Genomic DNA, 6000 nt, shown 5'->3' on the forward strand with positions numbered 1-6000 from the left:
GTGACAAAACTTGAAATGCCTTTTAAACTCAACGCCACTCCCAGAACCAATTGACGTACCACAGCATTTACACACAGGGGTACATACTGGAGCAGAAATAGCCCTTATACAAATTGTTGCCACAATATATTATTCATTCTATAATTTATATATTTATACGTGTTTGCAATGATCGAGGCTGAAACACCAGAAGTCAATAATTACAACTGTCCACATACTTTTGGTCATATGGTGTATAAGGGTATGAATGTTGTACATGAACACATGGTGGTTAAGAATGCATAAACAAGTAAAATGCATTCTCTACTGTGAACTACTATCAAATTCTCCAGCTTACCCAGATAACACAGCTATGTTGTACTCTGTGTGCGCTGATATTCACATTAAAGCGGAAAAAGCTTTACATTTTCATGCGCTTGCGGCAATATTAATGCTTACTGGTGTAAACTTCGAAATGCCAGAAGCTATTTATAAAACACTAAATTATACACTTCTATCCTGTTATGTTTGATGGAAGTCGTAATGTTCCAGATCGTTTTTGAAAGCTGCCAGGATGAATTTGGCTGGAGCTGCATGCACGTTAATTCGAGGCATCCTGGGTGGAATCCTAACTGCAAAAGAAAATCTTTCCTGTAGCAAAATGTTTTATAAGCTGCTTCTTTCTGTGTGCAGTTTCTAATCTATAATCCCAAACATAATCCCAAAACAAATCTACAATCCAACAGAGGTTCACTGTTGGCATTCATCGTACAATAAAATAACATTTGACTTTGCTAGTGGTGTTAAATGTGAGAGCAAAATTTTGACTCTCTGCTTTATATTATTTTAATGCTTAAAAAAAAAATCACATTTAAAAAAATCTTTGGCTTACTCAAACCTAAAATATAAACTGCAATTTAAAGCAGCTTACCCAACTTCAAGTTTTTGGAAGGTGGGGGAAATCAGTTTACTAAGAGGAAACTCATGTGGATATGAGGAGAATGTATCAAACTTAGACAGTCACTATGGTTTAAATCTGACCTCCAAATATTGGCACCCCTGAAAAACAAACAGAACCGTTATTATACTTATATAAAAAGTAGATCACATTTTAAATAGAAGTTTCAAGTTTGAATGATCAGGAGCAGGGACAAGCATTAGTGAGAATATGATTGATGGGTAGAAATTGGATGTGCTAAAGTGGGAGAAAAAAAACAAACAAACTTCAGAACAGTACAGCAAAAATGCACTGCATTCCTGTTGGCTGTTTTGAATGTGTGGGTGGGCTTAGTCAGAGCTCCTTCTTTACATTATCACCAACAGGCAGATATGCAGTTTTCCGGCATATTGGGCTTGTTTGAAAAGCAGTCACGGGTGAAAATTTAATGGACGCAAGTGCGATTTTTTTGGGCTATTTTCCAAATTTACTGTGGCTGTCAAAAAGCTTTCATTATAAATGAAAATCAATATCCACTCAGCACTTACTAAGAATAATGAAGAGATCACAAATATTTAGAAGAAGAAAAAATAAAGACGAAGAAACAACAAGCTCAAATATTTAGAGCACGGGTGCACAACTTCTTTTTACCAAGGGCCGATTTCACATAAACACCTACACCAGAGGGCCACACATTTTTATTTTTACAGACCTGTCCACATGAATTTGTAATACAGTTACATAAAATCAGGTACTTACAAGAAATGTCTTGGTCAATGGGAGATATTGCAGCGTCTTTCTGACACCAACTGATTAATGTGGTGGTCGCAAGTCTTTTAGTGCTTCAATCTTTTGCTTTCTGTCCTCACCTCGGAGTTTTGGGTGTTTTGTTTTGTAATGCCTCCGTAAATTATATTCCTTTGCCACTGCCATGCATTCCAAGCACACCAGACATGAGAAGACTTGTATGTCCATTCAGGGTTAAATTTCCTATGCTCGAGATCCACTTTCCTTTTTTTTGTACTCGTACTTGGTTTGGACAAAGACATGGTACCGCTAAAGTAACTTGTATTTACCTAATTTAGCAATCACTTTTTAGTTGTATTTTCAGTCGCAATTTCATGGAATTACCTGGTGAATTTAAAGTGACGGCATCATTTATTTAAAAATGCATCAGCACTTCATTTGGCGGGCCGGACTAAGAGTTTTTCTTTTGCTTTTTCTAGCCTGTTTTCCTCAAACTGTATATTAAATTTTGGGCTACTTTCAGCTTCTGTATAGCAGGTTTCAGATAGACTTTGGGCTGGGCCTGGTAACCCTGATCACCAAACCACAGCGACTTGGTTAAGTAAACTGCTAAACCTGTTTGTAGTGAGTTGCTCTCAGCAATCCAAGTAAAACTGTTCATAACTTTGCTTTGGTTCTTATAAGTTAGTAGTCTGGTACAATTTCACAGTTGAGGTTGAATGTTGAATGCAAACTGCGTGTTTCTTTTAAGTAACCAGTTCACTTGGTGGCCACTGGGTTAGTAATTTGCCAGCTAGTTAGCAAGTTCAGGGCTAGCTATAGCTGATCTGTTGCCAGTCACTGGAGTTGGCTTGTTGGTGAGGTTTAAAATACTGTAGTTTTAAAGGAAGCTCATGATTAATTGTATTTGGTTAGCAAGGTAAATCTTCCAGCATGGCTATGAGATTCTGGATCCCTTTACAATTGGATGCTGTAATTGTATTCCATTTTCAAAATTAATTTACGCTCTTGTTTGCATACCCTTTTTAGGAAAAGCAACATTTTTGTGTATTGTCTACCCAAATAATTCAAATGCCCACCTAAAGATGATGTCTTATGATCGCCTCATTGCACTTTCACTTAGCACTTAGAACCTTGATGAATGCTGAATCCTCTCTGGAGATGGAATGGCATTTGGATGTCACATTTAATGCCACTAAGAAGTGACTTTATAATTACCATTACAATGCCACAGCTGGTAAATGCCAGCCATCATTTTGTCAATTCAGTAAATTCAGTTGACAGTTCTTCTTCACACTCTTTCATATCACCAGCCTCTTAGAATAATCATGCAGTCATGCAGGAGAAACAAGTTTTCAACTTTTTTGTAAGGAATTTACTATTCATAGAGTAAATATTTCCATTAAATTCCAGAGCTTTTAATTTTGTATTTATAAAAACAATAAAGCATCATTTAATAAACATGAATGTCATATGGTAATAGTAAATTTTCTTTATTTTCCCTAGAACTTAACACAAGCAAGACAGAGCTGATATACACCAATCAACCATAACATTAAAACCACCTCCTTGTTTCTACACTCACTGTTCATTTTATCGGCTTCACTTACCATATAAAAGCACTTTGTAGTTCTACAATTACTGAATGTAGTCCATCTGTTTCTCTGCATGCTTTGTTAGCCCCTTTCATGCTGTTCTTCAATGATCAGAACTCTCCCAGGACCACTACAGAGTAGGTATTATTTGGGTGGTGGATCATTCTCAGCACTGCAGTGACACTGACATGGTGGTGGTGTGTTAGTGTGTGTTGTGCTGAGAATAGTCCACCAACCAAAAATATATCCAGCCAACAGCGCCCCAAGGGCAGCGTCCTGTGACCACTGATGAAGGTCTAGAAGATGACCAACTCAAACAGCAGCAATAGTTAAGTGATCGTCTCTGACTTTACATCTACAAGGTAGACCAACTAGGTAGGAGTGTCTAATAGAGTGGACAGTGAGGACACAGTGAGTGGTTTATTCGTTCCTCTATATGGAAGTCACTCAAAATTATGTCCAATCACTTCATCTCAAAGACCCCTGTGACCCCACATTACCCAACTGCTGCAATCTCTTCACTGGCTTCCTGTAGCTGCCCACATTGAAACTGCAACAATGATGCTGGCATACAAAGCCCCAATCGACCTTACAAGCTACCTATGCTTATTAGCAGAGGATTTTTGTATGAGTGTAGATGACTGCCTGAGAATTTCACTGCATATTGTTCAGACAAAATTATACACAGCTTTTTAAATTGATCTCGAAGCACCTTCATAAATGGCTTTGAGCATATAAATTTAATCTACTTGTTAGAGCGAAGCTTGTTTAATTAATACATTTGCAGCCATTGTTGGCCTACTTCAAATATAACCATATCATATTCTAAGAAATTCTGAAATCCAGGTAAATTAAAAGATACACCTTTCTATTTTAATTTGTATACAAAATTCAGATGCTGATATACAAAACAATACACACAAAGGACATACAGTTGCTATCTGGTGTTTGATTTTACTTTAGATTAATTAAGCATTTCTTTTTTAACTGACCCCCAAAAATGTACATTACAAATTTCTCCAATCTTCTTTTCCTTGTGACTCTTGGTGTTTGTAACTACCCCAATTTCCAACCTGCAATGAAGCATCAGTGACCGCATTTGGTACCTTTTGCTAAAAAATCAATTACTCTCACTCTCTCGCTTTTTTTATAGTGGAAAATGGATCTTGTGCTCTGTCAATTAAATCTGATGGATTTTAAAGTGGCAGGGTCATAAGCTGCAGATGCTTAGAAAAGTGGTTATGAGCCCAAAGTGCATTGTAATGCAGCAGGGAGCTCGAGCTTTTCTGGAAGCTGAGCTACAGGAGTACCTCTTCACCTGGACAACCTTAGCCTCCATTTGTGAAAAATATCTTATAAAAAGCTTTTTGGGCTGGAATATGTAAGTGCTATCTGATCATTCAGAGGTTCTTCATTAAAAAGCTTATTCTAAAACATTACAGAACTTACAGTACATTTTGCTACGTTTCTATGGCATTTCCTTTTTATCTCAGAATTGCATGACTGGTACAATATGGTCCATTAGAAATATGTTTGTTTATTTACTTTAATTTTCATTTTAGAAAATTATATCTGTCATTAAAAGTCTACTCTGAAGGGTAAATAAGACAGTCAGAAAATAGCTGGTAATTATATAGGTCCATATTTAGACATGGCACTTTTTTTTAAAAAGTGTGTATTTAGGTAAGTTGCAGACTATAGTTGCCAACAGTTCTACTGTACATGTTTGTCGTGGCACAAACATGTTTTAAGTAATTCTTGCAACTGTTATTTTTATGCAAAAAGCACATAAAACAAGGAAGCAGTAATAAATGTAAAGCATCAAAGGGAGATCATTAAATTAAAAGGGCAAGACAATCCAAGCCAATAAAGTACTCTGAATTTTCCAAAAAAAATTATCTTAAGTTTAAACTGTGCATTAAAAAAAAACTACTTTTTACCCCCTTTTCTCCCAATTTTAGCATAGTCAATCTGCTGCTGGGGACCCTTAGTCAAATCACTCCCTCCGATGTGTACTGATCCTTTCTTATACACCCACACATCGGTAGATTTGCACGTGAGGCCGGCTTCGCTCACTGAGAGCCACGCCCCGACCGCTGCGCTCCTCCACTTCTGTGCAGGCGCCCTAGACAACCAGGATCCTTACACAGCCCCCCCTCTGTTTAATCCAGCCATTTCCCACCCTAGCAGACTGGAGGCCAATTTTGTCTGCTGCAGGCATTAGCCAATTATGCCTGCTAGAGGGCACCCAGCCGACTGGTAGCAGAGCCGAGACTCGAACCTGGGAGTTCAGAATCAATCACGGTGCTGGTTTGCAAGCGACTTATATTTTTTAAGAAAACTTTTTTGAACACACCAAAGCTGATAACAAACAAGTTTGAATCTCACCTCTGCTACCAGCAGGCTGGGTGCCTACATGGACAATGATTGGCTCCATCTGTTGGGTTGACTTGGATTAGACTGCTTGAAGGGAGTTCTCATAACTGCTGATCAATGGCACCAGCACAGAAACGAGGGATAGTGAATATCAGCGCATGACTCTCTGTACGTGATACCGAGCCTCATATGAACTCACCTTATGCAGGTGAAAAGAAGCAGTCAGCTACTGCACACGTCGGCTGGGGCGTGTGTCAGCATAACACTAAAACCATATTGACTGACAACAACCCGTTTCATTCGAGTACATAACTCTCCTCCTAAAAGCTGTTTGACCACCTGAAAAACACTCCACGGATAGGGAAT

The sequence above is a fragment of the Trichomycterus rosablanca genome, chromosome 11, assembly GCF_030014385.1.
Source record: "Trichomycterus rosablanca isolate fTriRos1 chromosome 11, fTriRos1.hap1, whole genome shotgun sequence".
Taxonomy (NCBI): Eukaryota; Metazoa; Chordata; class Actinopteri; order Siluriformes; family Trichomycteridae; genus Trichomycterus; species Trichomycterus rosablanca.